Genomic DNA, 14,568 nt, shown 5'->3' with positions numbered 1-14,568 from the left:
TGGCGTGGTGGTACGTGAGTCTATAGCCATGTAAGCTAGCTAGGTGGTTAGATGCATTGGAAACGGCCGGTTAGCGATGCACTGGAAACGGCCGCGGTGAGCACATCGTGGGCGCATGTGGCCGGGCATGCAGGTCGTGCGTGCGTGTCCAGCGAAAGCGTAGGGGCTGCGCTGCAGTTGGCTACAAAACTGTATACTCTTGTGTTTGTTTCGCGAGGCAGTTGGTGCTTTGGAAAGGAATAGTAACGGGGCTGTATGTAGCCGGGTGAAACTCCAGTGCTGTGTGTTCCTCCTTCTTCTACCTCCATCCATCCGTGTGAGAGAGCGGTTCCAACACGTTCTAGTGCTGACCCCACAAGTACCTAGCATTCTAAATGTGTTTATTTCCTTTGATCCCTAGGTTTAATCTGTAAGCTACAAAAACTTTGAATCGCTCTGTGGGTGGGTTGCTAAATATACAACATGTAGAGATGTACAACTGAAGCTTGATACTTACTTAGTCATTCAATTTGTTGCTACTTGGTAGTACACACACGGTGAAGTCTAGTTGACTTTTCATATGGTATAGATTGTTAGGAGCTGATGCTCTTCATTTCAAGCAGTAATGTAGTGCCGACTCAGGAAACCTCTGAAAGTCTCCCAACAGTTCTGTGGACTGAAAATACAATTACTGCAGTTATTTTCAACCTATGTTTGGTGCTTAATTCAGCTAGATATGTTTTCTGGGAAGGCTAGTAACACATATTCACTCCACAGAATAGTTAATGAGTCTCTGAAGCCGAAGTTCAACCTCTTTGTCAAGCAGGTGTCCGCCAGCATTGGGATGGCAGAGCCACACATTGATGTATGGATATTTTCTGGTTGCTTGCCCCGTTCTCAAACTAATAAAAAGGAAGTATTGTTGCCATTGCAGCACCATTGCAGCACCAAGTTCTTTGAGGCATCAATCCATGATAACTGGGCATATCGGTTTATGCTTAGATATAAAGAAACCAAATATATATTCTGTCTTATTATACGGAACCAATTATATTTAATCCATGTTAAAATGATTATGCATTTATCATGTTGGAACTTCTTTGTCAAGCAGGTCTCCGCCAGCATTGGGAATTTGGGATGGCAGTGCCACTCATTGATGTATGGATACTTTCTGGTCGCTTGCCCCGTTGTACATTATTGTTCCTTTTTTAACGATCCATTCACCTAGTTCCTGTTTTTTATGGCTTTTGTTCTGTTTGTTTACAGATCAAGTCTGTCATTGCCTTTACCATGTTTCTTAAAGCCTTTGGTGGTCTCCATTTCATCATCAGCAGCTCGTTCGGAGCGGTCATACTGGTGCGTACTCTTCTTGTGCATGCACTATATCGGGAATTATGTTATGTTAAAGGGGCATCTAGATGCATACTGTTGTGACTGCCATTAAATGCATGTCTTCTCAAACTATTTAAAAGGAAGTGTTGTTGCCGTGCCATTTAGGTAGTTTCAACAGATATGATGTGCTTGGCTGTTAATGTTTTAGTGTGTGCTTCTCACCTACTGTAAAAGGCCAATTCGGGCATTGTAGCTGCTTCAGTACTTGATCTTCATATATTTTGCTTTTGCAATATCCTGTTTTAACATCTGAAAATGGAATACTTTAACAATATAATCTTCCTGACTTTCTGCAACTGATTTTTGCTGTAGTCCAAAATTATATGTTTGTGTTTATTGCCTTTTTTAGTGTGTTGATACTTGAAAGGGGAACAGGGCAACGTGTTGCACTCTTGCTTTTGTTAGAGCACTATATTTTATTGTTAACCATGCTATGGTCCAAACTCCTTTTTATTCTGCTCATATGATACTGTTCATCTTTTGTTTTCTATCTGATGCCTCATGTATTTAGAGTAGAAATATTCTTTATTTCGTGTTTCTTGAACATGGCCAGTGCAATGGATAAAATCTACTCTGGATAGTTGACAGAGGGAGTACATGCTAATTTGACTTTTTTCCTGCGGATTTGCTTATCGTGAAGATGCTTGCAAGGATGCAGAGGGAGCGGATCATTTGGAGAGATAGGATGCCACTGTTTGGTGTTTTTATGCATTTTGGTTTGCTTGTAACTGTGTTTGCACTAGCTGGGAGTAAGTGACTTCAAGAAGTGTAGGTGTTTTAATTTAAGGCATGAAAAGCCATGACAATATGTATGCTCTTACAGGATGTGCTCTAATGCCGCTGGTTTATTATAAATCTTGGATTAGTAATGATGTGTAATGTTGCTGGTTTATTGCAAATATGTGTATGTTTTAGTTGGAATTGTATGCATAGAATGGAATTGGTGGATTTTAATTTTTTTAATTCCTAATTAGTTAGTAGTAGCGTGGAAAAACACCAGACGCGCTACTTCTGCATCCAGGCTACTACTAACTTTTTAGTAGTAGCGTGGGAAAAAACCTGAGGCGCTACTACTATTTCATTGTGAGTTTCACCCGCGCTACTACTAACTATTAGCTGTAGCGCGATACTAGTAGCGCGGGTACCCGCGCTGCTACTAGCCATTTTACATGCGCTGCTAGTAGCTTTTTTCCTAGTAGTGCGTGCATGTTGGCACCCCTTAGTCCAGGACATCCTTAATAGCCCTGAACTGTTCTCCAAAGCCGAGGACTGTAGTTCCCTCCTCGGAATGGCTTCTTTTACTGATTTCTTGTGCTTAGCAAGAGAGTTCCTCCTTCTGTTTGCATTTGGATTCAAGGTCTTCAAGACATCCTCGGTGCTCTTTATAATAGTCCAAGTATCAACATACCTCGGACCGAGAAACAATTCTTGGTGATTAATCCGAAGATTTATATCAGGTATGAACACTGGGACACACCACTTGAGGTCCCCCATTACGCGATTCACAAGGATATTTAACCTGCTAGGGACACAATAACTTGTCTAACCCAGCATATCCAGTGTCCTCCAGTTGGCGAGAACGAACCAAGTTAAGTTTCTTGTCGATGGACACCGGGTAAGCCATAGCGACCAGGAGGCCATGCGAGCTATGATTAAGTCATTTTTTTTCAGACCCGTTTTATAGAGGAGGAGAACTTGGTGTGAGACCCCTTACTGAATCTGTTTGAATCAAAGGTGACCTAGGATATGAACACTTGCCTTTGTGCAGAGTTCACAGCAAAATAGATCTCAGATCGTTTGTCCCAAATTGGTCCTTGAAGGCTCCCGGTAAGGATGGTTTCCTGGCGCATTTTTTTCAAAGGAATTGGGCCGTCATGAAAAAACGTACTGTACATGTTGCCAATGAGTTCTTCGCAACTGGTGTCATGTCCCATGGTGTCATAGTGCTAATACCGAAGGTACCAACCCCTATTCATCTCACAGATTTTCGCCGATCAGCTTATGCAACATGGTCTATAAAATTGTTGCAAAGTGGCTTGTGAACTGGCTGCAGCCTATCCTAGATGACATCATTTCTCCTTGACGGAGTGCATTTGTCCCGGGCCGTTTGATCACTGATAATGCTCTCTTGGGCTTTCAGTGTTTCCATTTTATTCACTGGCTGCTCTCTCGGGCTTGGGTCCCTGTATAAAAGGAGCGGCCCACCATCGCCACACGGTCCACCCACACTCGCTTCTCCGCCGGCGCCGCCGTCTGACCATGGCCGACCCGTGACCTTTCACCAACTTCGATCCTGCGACGGCGGCCGCAGCGCGGCGCACAGGTTGTGACCCGCCCGCCCTTCCCTGACAACGGGCGGCTCGCCGCCCTCGCCGCCCCCTCCGACGGCGTGGACCGCGCCAGCCGCCTCTCGGACGAGCTCCTGCGCAACATCGTCGCCCGCCTCCTCGTCAAGGACGGCGCACGCATCGCCGTGCTCTCCACCTGCTGGCGCACGCTCTGGCGCTCCACACCCTTCGTCCTGAGCGACGCCCACCTCCTCCCCGACGGCCACGGCTGGCCGCCCACACCCGCCAACTCGCCGGCCATCATAGCTGCCATCTCCCGCGTCCTCAAAGCGCACCCTGGGCCCTTCCGCTGCGTCGACCTCGTCTGCAGCCACATGAGCGCGCACCAAGCCCAGCTCGCGCGGTGAATCCAGCTCCTCGCCGCCAGGGGCGTCCAGGACCTCGTCCTAGTCAATCAACCATGGCGGCAGGACGTGCCCCTCCCCGCCGCTCTCTTCAGTGTCAGCACCCTCACCAGCCCAATGTTTTAAATAGCGGGCTATGGCATTTAGCGGCGACCCTTAAAAACAGCTACAGCGGCGACCCTTAAATAGCGGCAAATTGTACATGAAATCATTTAGCGGCAACACCCTCAAACAGCTATAGCGGAGCTAGAGCGGGGCTATAGCCGGCTATTTAAAACTATGCACCAGCCTCTACATCGGCCTCTAGAAGTTACCGGGCACGGACGTCCTACGCCATGCCTCGTTTCCCCACCTTGTTGAGCTCGGCATATGCAGCGTTGAAATGGAGCACGATGCCATCGAGTCCCTCGTCGTGGTGCCTTGAGAGTCAGGATTGTCGATGCCCCCAAGCTGCACACGTTTGGATACTTAGAGCCAGGACAGGTCCTAGAGGTTTAGAAAACGGTCATCATGGACTCATGGTACATTTGCCTTCTCCCGTCTCTCTGTTTGTTCAGTTAGCAAATATGTCCAGCTGATGACTCGACTAATTGTGTGATGTTCTTCTTGAATTGGGAAAATTTCAGCCCGGGATAAAGCCAAGCACAAGTACCATGCTCACAAGCGTGAAAATTCTGAGCTTGAATGTGCATTTCGGTGTTCGCAATGACGTCAAGATGGTGCCCACCTTCCTGAGATGCTTTCCCAACGTGGAGAGACTGCATATTATGGTATGTGTCACCAATTCATGTTCTGCTTACGTTTCTATGGATTTCTTGCCTGCTATTTACTTCAAGTATGTCATTGTGATAGCTCTGTATATGGTCGTTTTGGTTTTGTCCACTGTAATGTGAAGGATGATAGTGAGGCAAGCTAGTGTTTTGCCGCACAATGATTATTATGCAGGTATCTTGATTTAGTGTTCTGCTTCTGTAGCTGTAGGTATGTCCAGATTTTCTTGCCGTAACAGACATGAGACATGCAATGCTTATTTCTGACTTATGAAAGCTACACGCAGTAAACTAGCACATTCACGTCGACAGTTCTTGAGGCTGTTCCGGTATTGGTAATACCATGATAGCTGTATGGATGCTAGGACGCTAGTTCGATCATATCAGAATCAATCCTGTCTAATTTTTTTACAGAAAGAGGCTGTTGTAGCTCACATCCGGAAGTTCGTATTAAAGAATATATCTGGCAAAATGTTTTTAAGACTAAAGTCATCCATTCTGGACTGAAGTTTGCATCCTCACATATATCTAAATTTACTGTCGATGGATTTATGCTCAGCACATCTTGTTTACCATATAAATCATTCATTTGTTATTTTTTCTCTGCAGTCTGCACTACTAGGCTATTTAGTAAGTAGTACATTCTGGTACTCTCACTCATTGAAAATAGAATTGTCACTGATTTTTTGCTTGCAGTGTTCTCACTGATTGACATAGATCTGTCAAGTCAATTATTATTAATGTTCTTTATGGTCTTTTTATTGTCCTCTACTGTGAAATGTGAGACATGTATTGTGTTATTATGACTAGCATACCCAAGCTTTACCATTTACTCCCAACAATCAGGTTGTCTATACGCATTCAGACTAGAGTATGCAATTATAATTCTTTGAATTGCATGGTCATCCGTTTGTGTTACGATATTTGTTACTGAAATTTCATCGTGTCACAGCAGTTTACAATGCCAATATTTTGATTTCTTTTTCTTTGAGCCTCTTGACTTCTGGTACGTCCAACTGTTGACCGATCCGATCTATTTTGCAGAGCAAAAGATGTGACCCACCCACTGGCTACCACCTCACCCGCAAGTTATGGGAGGAGTCTGGTCCCATCAAAAACGTCGTCTCGCGCATCCACACGATGTGCCTCCACGAGTTCAGAGGGGACTCTGGCGAGGTTGGCTTCCTGGAGTTCTTCTTTGGGAGCGCGCGCGCTGAGGAACGCGTTCATCGTGATGGCCAATCCACGCTTCACGCTGTTATCGACGAAGGAGGCGAACAAGGGGCCTGCAGGGGGTGCTCCCTGGAACTTCAAAACCGGGGTGGATTTCTCTTTCTCTGGCCCGTTTTCGTTCGTCGTGGGGGTCTTCCAAGCTTAGCCTCTGTGGAGTAGCGGGGTGTTGTGTTTTTGTTAAAAGCCATGGAGTGGTTGTGGCATATATGTTGCTACCTGCGGCCTTACGTTGGTCTGTCGAATTTGCGGCTTGGTGCGTGGCCCTGTAACCCGTGTTACCAGTTTCCCTGTCTATCTATGCTCCTTGAACCATTTCGTTGTGGCTAAATGTTCCATTCCTGGTGTTTTTTAGATCAATGGATAGCCGAAAACAGCTCCCCCTGTTCCTGTTCTGATAGATAGTTTCAAACATGTAACAGTGGCTGCTGCCCAAACCTGATCTCAAGGCATTTTATATTGGTTAAGTGGGTTCATAGAGGCATGGTTTTTGACCTCGAGATTGAGTTCGAGGACACAGAGCTCTTCGCTGAGGCTTTAGCTGCGAATGATGTTGATATGCTTGATAAGGATGATGGATCGGGCAATAAGGAGGTGCACGAGGGTGGCCGTGGGCGCGAGGCGTCTAACATCCCGGGTTCCGAGGCACCGGCATCCGAGAGCGAGACTGCCCCATTGACGGTTGCACCCATGAACTCGCTGAGATTTGGGTCCTTCAAGCCTGCCTCCACTCCTCCTTGATTGTGGAGCGATCGGGTGGAGCGTGATGATGTGCTTGAGCGATCGCTTCCTCCTTTGGATTTTGCTATTGCTGACGATCCGGTGGTTGATGAGTCTGTTGTTGCAGTTCCCTCGGTGGAGAGTTCACCGACATCACCGGCAGAGATTGATCTTTGTGTCCCGGTGTGCCTAGTTGGCGGGGGTGTTCGTGGGCAGGTGGCCTTACGACATACATCTCCGTCTCCTATGGCGGTGGCCATGTCGCGGGACTGTGGTACGGTCGGACAGGGAGGGGGGCGCGGGCAGGAGGCCTCCGCCCCTACCTCTCCTTCGACACACTCGGCTATGGTTGCCGGTCAGGGTGGGGGCGCGGGTAGGAGGCCCCCGCCCCTCCCTCTCCGTTGGCGCATTCGGTGTTGGCGGCTGGACCGGGAGGGGGGCGCTGGCAGGAGGCCTCCGCCCCTATCTTCCCCTTGGAGCTCTCCTCTGCGGCGGTGTCCGTGGTGGCTGCTTTGCCTTGGGTGGCGAGCCCGATGGTGAACTCCCCTCACTCCGGCTGTGGGTCCAGGATAGGAGGGGGCGCGGGCAGGTGGCCTCTGCACCCTCTTCTCCTTTGGCTCAGGAGATCTCGACGGCTCTCGGGGGCTTCTCGGCGACCCTAGTTCAGCTGAGCTCTATTGGGGATAGGGCAGGAGGCGCTACCCCGAACGGGGCAACGCGCGAGGAGATCATTGCTTTTGGAGGGATCCCGGATCTTGTTTCGGAAGGACGACGGATGAGCAGTCACCTTCAGGATCAGCCGGATGTTGATGACATCCTGCTCAGGTGCGCCATGCGGGCGGCCAAGCTTCGTGACATTGTGGTCACCACGGGTATGTCGGTCAACACGTCAAATTCGATTATATATTTTTCCAATGATGAGATTGTTCACAATGCAAATCAATTAGGGGTTTCACTAGGTAGTAATGGTAGTGAAATCACTAAATAAGTTAATGACATTCTCGATCTCGAAGCGGAGCGCTCTTTGAAAATGATATGTAACATATCAGCTGTTAAAACCATGAATGATTCCGACATAGATGCGTTGGGGGTCAGGGCTCTTGATAATTTTTGTGCGGATCTTGCCCCTTCACTTCCTGAGACAGAGGAGGATGAGGGATTCGGTTCCCCTAGGGCCTCGGTCCATGTAGATGTTCAGGAGGTTAAATCCTCAGAGCCCGGTTGTGAGGACCGGAGGGAGGATCAAAATAAGCCTAAGCGGAAGTGGAAACGGAAGGTTTATCCAGTTTCGCCTGTGCGTAGGAGTGCTCGGATCCGTACATCTAAAAAAATTCATGATGAAAAATTAGAGGAATTTTTTGGAACAACAGAGATCTTAAAGACTTGGCTAAAAGAAGGTTTCTAGAAGAAGCATCTATTGAACACCAGTTGAATTTTATTGGCCTGTCCAAAACTGGAAGGAACAATTTCACCCCTCAATTCCTTAGCACTTTATCGGGGGGTGTCGACTTCGACTGGCAGTGCCTACCTCCTAGAGGAAGGTCCGGTGGGGTCCTAGTCGGGGTTAAGTGTGACTCGTTGGAAGTGCGGAGTGTGGTTATGGGAGATTTCGCGGTAAAGTTTCGGGTCAGATCAAAGGCCGATGGGTTTAATTGGGCATTGGTGGCGGTATATGGTGTCACACAGCCAAAACTCAAACCAGATTTTTTGGCCGATCTTGTCCGTATTTGCCGTAGCGAGCAGCTCCCAATCCTCGTTGGGGGCGATTTCAACATTATTCGCAGAAGGGAGGAAAAGAATAATGAGAATTTTGATGGCAGATGATCGTTCATGTTCAGTACCATAATCGAAAGCTTGGATCTTAGAGAGATAGAGCTTTCTGGTAGGAAATTCACTTGGGCTAAATCGCTACCAAACCCGACTTTTGAGAAGCTGGACCGTGTCCTCGCTAGCATCGAATGGGAACAGAAGTTCCCCCTCGTAACAGTCCAGGCGTTATCATGCGCAATCTCGGATCACACCCCACTGCTTGTTGACTCTGGCGATCCCACCCATGTGGGAAATAAACACACCTTTTCTTTCGAACTATCTTAGTTTGATAGAGAAGGGTTCCTCAATCTGATAGCTAGAGAATGGGCTAAAGATCAAGGAGGAAGTTCTCCTATTGAAAGATGGCAGAATAAGATTAGGCATCTACGAAGATTCCTTCGTGGATGGGCTAAACATACGCATGGGATTTATAAGGCTGAGAAGGAAAGGCTCCTTCTACTTATTCAATCCCTAGACTTAAAAGCCGAGTCCACTATTTTAGACACCAGAGAGCTGGAAACTAAGATGGAGGGGGAGTCGAGACTAAAAGAACTTCTTCGAGAGGAGGAATTGAAGTGGGCATTGCGAGCTAAGGTTCGCAAAATCGTCCAAGGGGATGATAACACTCAATTCTTTCATATGATTGCAAATGGCAAGCACCGCAAGAAGAGGATATTTCAGCTCGAGCAAGACGAGGGGACAATTTTAGGACAAGTCTGAAAATTTATATAACCAATTACTATAAGTAGCTGTTTGGGCCTCCGGAGGATAACTTTGTGTCCTTAGATGAGTCCAAGGTTGAGGATGTACCTCAACTTGCGTCAGACGAGAATGAGATTTTAACTACCCCATTTATGGAGAAAGAGGTGTTTGAGGCCATTTCACAAATGAAGAACAATAAGGCTCCAGGGCCGGATGGTTTTCCGGCGGAGTTTTATAAAAAATGTTGGCATATTATCAAAGGAGATCTGCTTCCGATGTTCCATAATCTATTGTCTGGACAGCTTCAGTTGTTTCAACTTAATTTTGGAACGATAACTCTACTTCCTAAGAAAACAGAGGTCGTTCGTATTGAGTAGTTCATGCCTATCTGTCTTCTTAATGTAAGTTTCAAAATTTTCACCAAGGTCGGGACTAATAGGCTTACGCAATTTGTGCACTATGTGGTGCAACCGTCCCAAACCGCTTTCATGCCGGACAGAAACATCCTAGAAGGGGTTGTCGTCCTGCATGAAACACTCCATGAAATCCACACGAAAAAGCTAGACGGAGTTGTTTTCAAAGTGGACTTTGACACTAGTAGAAAAAGGGTCAAATGTGAAGCACATTAGTGCCGGTTTGAATTTGAGCCGGCACTAATGTGTGCATTAGTGCCGGTTCCAATGGCTAGCCGGCCACTCTCATTAGTACCGGTTCGTGGCGAACCTTTAGCACCGGTTCGTGCCACAAACCGGTACTAAAGTGAGTGGTGGCATGATGTTGTCAGTCCGGGGCCTCTCCAGCACCTTTAGTACCGGGTCGTATCACGAACCGGTACTAAAGGTCGTCCTACATAGACCCTTCGTCCACCCGAGTTCGCTTTGTTCTTCCCCTTTCCCCTCTCTTCTCTATTCTTTTCCCTCTTCCTCTCAAGCTCATCACACATTTTGCCCAAAATTTGTCAAGATTTGAAGGCCCCCATCCATTCAAATGATCACAAAGGTTAGCAACTTTGTCCTTTCATCCCTCATTGCTAGATTAGCTCGTGCAATGCTTTATATAGTGATTGATTTTTGAGTTTAGTAATTTGGGAGGAATTATATATATGTGCTAGTATTTGATTTATATGCAATTTGAGGTCAAAAATAACACTTAGTTTGCATATTTCACTACTAGGAAAAGAGCTATAGATGAAATTGACACTAATAACGCACTAGAAAAGTGGTGTGCCACTACTATATACTAATGGCGCACCATATGGTGATGCGCCATTAGTGCGGAAGACACTAATGGCGCACCAGGCACAAGGTGCGCCACAAGTAGCAATTTTTTTTTCATTTTTCCAAACATAATAATGGCGCATCCTGGCAAAGTGCGCCATTACTAGTTCTAACTAGTAATTGTGCACCAGCCATGGAGTGCGCCACTACTGTATTTTTTTTATTCTTTTTTTGCAAAACTAATAATGGCGCACCGTTGCAAAGTGCGCCATTACTAGTTTAAACTAGTAATGGCGCACTATGCCACGGTGCGCCATTAGTATATATATATATATATATATATATATATATATATATATATATATATATATATTTATTTATATATAGTGTTACTATTCATCAACCAGGGTGCAGAATAAGTTATTCTTCACCCGAGGTAATCTTACGATCATTTCATAATTAAATTACATTTCGAATTCAAATAGTTACATTTCTATTGATTCACTACGTAAAATTTGATATAAGAAAAATAAAAATATAGGTCATCAGACAAGAAAATTTGCAGTTTATGTGTATTTTAGACTATGTTTTTATATTTTAATTTTACATAAAATAAAATATTTTTTACGGCGATTATATATTTTTTTACGGTCCCTTTTTGCGTCGAAAATAAAACAAAACTTACGGAACGTAAATTTACGGTGCATTGATGGTAAAATAGAGGGGGGTGAAGAATAACTATATCTCACCCAGGGTGACGGATAGCGCGACCCTATATATATATATATATATATATATATATATTTATATATATATATAGGAAAATGGTTGTATACTCCTGAGAGTACGTACTCCCGCTCCTCATATACCACATAGATGAATCTTTTATACCTCTTTATTATTTTTAATATACTTCATTATTAACTACTAGATACCTTAAAATGATTTTCATGAAAAAAATTATGTGAGTCTACATATTTTTAAAGGTTTACATATATACTGATTTGTTCGTATGTGAAAAAGGTATATTGCAAAAAGTACGTCAAAAATGATATTTTTTTTCCACAAAACTCGTATTGGGGTAACCTAGAATATTTAATGAAGTATATTGAGAATGATAAAGAGGTATAATTAATGCGTCTACAGGGTATATTGAAGATGGGAGTACATACTCCCGGGAGTATAGAAAATTAGTCCTATATATATATACTCCCGGGAGTAACCTTTTTTTTGCAAAACTACTAATGGCGCACGGCCAGGGGGTGCACCATTAGTATGTTGCGTTACTAATGGTGCATGGCTGTGTGGTGCGCCATTAGTAACCTGGGACCAACTCCACCCCACCGACGACCCACCACATCCTCCCCGCTCCACCGCCGCCGACGACCCACCGTACCCTCCCCGGCCCGCTCTACCGCCGCCGAGCATCCCCCGCACCCTCCCCCGCTCCACCGCCGCCACGGACCCACCACACCCTCCCCAGCCCGCTCCATCGCCGCCGAGCACCCCTCACACCCTCCCTCGCTCCACCGCCACCGACGACCCACCGCACCCTCCCCCGCTCCACCGCTACCGACGAGCCCCCGCACCCTCCCCCGCTCCACCGTCGCAAATGAATGCAACTAAAAATCCAAAAAACAAATTTGTTTATATTTTTAAATAAAAAATTTGATGATATTTTCAAATAATAAATTTGATGATATTTTTTGATTCATAAATATTTTCAAATAACAAATTTGATGATATTTTTAAAAAATTATTACTGTTTTTATAAAAAAATTATTACTGTTTTTATAAAAAAATTATTACTGTTTCATATTCATATGCATTTTCAAAAAAATTATTAGATGCAACAAAAATTAATAATAATAATAAATTACTTATGCAAAAAAGGTTACTTATGGCGCACCTCTGGGTGGTGCGCCATTGCTATCAAAAAAGGATTACTTATGGCGCACCGCTCTGGAATGCGCCATTGCTAATTCGACCGATCCCTTCGTCCCTCCCTCGCCAGATCCACTTTGATCCCCCCCTCGCCACACCCTCACGCGCGCCCCCTCCTTCCGCCGCCCGGCCGACGCCATAGCCGCGCCACCGTGCTCGCCCTCTCGCCCTCTCCCCGCTCGCCTTCTCCGCCAGATCCCGAGCCTCGTCGCCGTGTTAGCCGCGGCCATCACCGTCCCCGCACCTCGGCGGCAAGTCTACGAGCTCCGCTTCGTCCTCCCCGACCCCGGCCTCGAGCTCGTCTCCGCTGCATCGCCCTCGTCTTCCCCCTCGGGCACCGCCACCCTCTGGTGCTACTAAGCTCTCGCCGGCCTCCTTGTGCCACCCGGTGAGCTTGCCCTCTCCCCCTGCTGCTCTCCTCTTCCACCTGGTGCACCGTCGAGGTTTCCAATTGAAACATGTTCAACAATTGAAACAAGTTCAGAAATGTAGAGTCTTAGCTAAAGTAATTCAGATGTTTGGGCTTGAACTTGGAGTAGAAAATCTACTGTAAATTCAGATGGTTACTGGATTCAGTTTGAGTTTGCTACTGTACATTGTTATTCACAGTAATCTTCAGTTTTTCCTCTTCAGTTTGCTACTGCATTCGAGCAAGATCTATTGGCTTCCTTGCAGATTAACTGAAGCAAGATCTATAGACTTTTCTTAAACTTGTAAATGCATGCCTTATTACTGTCCTAGTAGATTGCATTGACTGTTCCAACCAAGGTAGTATGGGTGACATCTGTACCTAAGTCTGCTTTGAAATATTCAGCTAACAACTAAGTTTGATAATTGGTGGTGTCTGGCCAGCTAGTACCCCAAATAACTATTCTGCTCTTAGTTCCATGTTACTGAAGTTGCACTATTTATTTAAATATAAACAACAAAAACCAGCAGAATTTGAAATTCAAGTGCTCCTGAAGTGTTCCAGGATTCTGGTTTTTTGACTTGGGGAACTTTTGTTTCTAAATAAACCAGCAGAAATCAAATGCCATTGTTATTCATTAAAAAAACTAATTATTACTGAACAAGAGGAAACAAAATTTTATGTTATGTTTCATGAACTAAATACTCCTACCTTTGAAAATATTCAGCTCAGCTTGGAGTATTACATTGTAAATCACAGTGCTATTTTGTTGTAAGGGAAAAGTATATTTAGATCGCATCAATTTGTAGTTTGTGTTTTTATTTGTTCCTGATTTGAGGTTGTGGCTTTGGCATTGTTGTGCTCCTTACATCTATCACTATCGTATATGTCAAACATGAGATCAAGCAAATAACTATTCTGGATATTCCTATTTACTTCGTGGTGAGAACTTCAGCTTTTTCAAGTTGCTGGACTATATGTTCATTGATACTACTTGTGATGCTGCTCCTGTACTACTTGGGAATTTTGTCAACTTGTGATGCTGCTGCTGTACCCCAAGAGGCCCTTGAGTTTGCCGGAATGTCGATTAACTTCCGTTCCGGCAAATTCGGGTACTCCATATGTCCTATTTTCAGCAAAGGTCATGCCGAAATTTCCCGTGAATTTTAGCATGACTTTGCTAAAAATAGGACATATGGGGTACTTGCGACTAATGCATGGGTCGGGGTATCTTAGTACTTAGTCAACTGCCCCGCCATTCTTGCTGCATTAAACCATAGGTGGCAATAGAGCCAAGGGATTAGGCCCAACTTATAATTCTCGTTAGCATCGATAAACCCTAGATGATAAACCCAACATAGGTGGCAATAGAGCCAAGTGATTAGTGCCAAGTGATTACGCCCAACCTAGGGTGCCTCGGCATCGATAAACCCCTAAATGATGAAAACTTAACTTGGCTTCTATAGGGTGCCTCGGTGTCGATGAGAACCTAAATGATGTACGCTTAGGCTTTTAGGGTGCCTCGGCGTCGACAAAACCTAAATGATGAAAGCTTAGGCTTTTAGGGTGCCTCGACATCGACAAACCCTAAATGAAAAAACCTTGGATTTTAGGGTGCCTCGGTGTCGATAAGAACCTAAATGATGAAAGCTTAGGCTTTTAGGGTGCCTCAGCGTCGACAAACCCTAAATGATAAAAGCTTAG

At 45.3% G+C, this 14,568-nt stretch overlaps 2 pseudogenes; both read left to right on the top strand.

The window, feature by feature from the left end:
• The first annotated feature begins 3,630 nt into the window (after nt 1-3,630).
• Nucleotides 3,631-6,211, top strand: LOC125534823 (uncharacterized; annotated as a pseudogene).
• A 335-nt stretch (nt 6,212-6,546) lies between these two features.
• Nucleotides 6,547-8,188, top strand: LOC147983325 (uncharacterized; annotated as a pseudogene).
• The last annotated feature ends 6,380 nt before the right edge of the window (nt 8,189-14,568 follow it).

The sequence above is a fragment of the Triticum urartu genome, chromosome 2A (genome assembly GCF_056163025.1).
Source record: "Triticum urartu cultivar PI428250 chromosome 2A, HENAU_Tu73, whole genome shotgun sequence".
NCBI classification, from domain to species: Eukaryota; Viridiplantae; Streptophyta; class Magnoliopsida; order Poales; family Poaceae; genus Triticum; species Triticum urartu.
The sequence above is the reverse complement of the archived record's forward strand: the minus strand, read 5'-3'. Positions and strand labels throughout refer to the sequence as shown.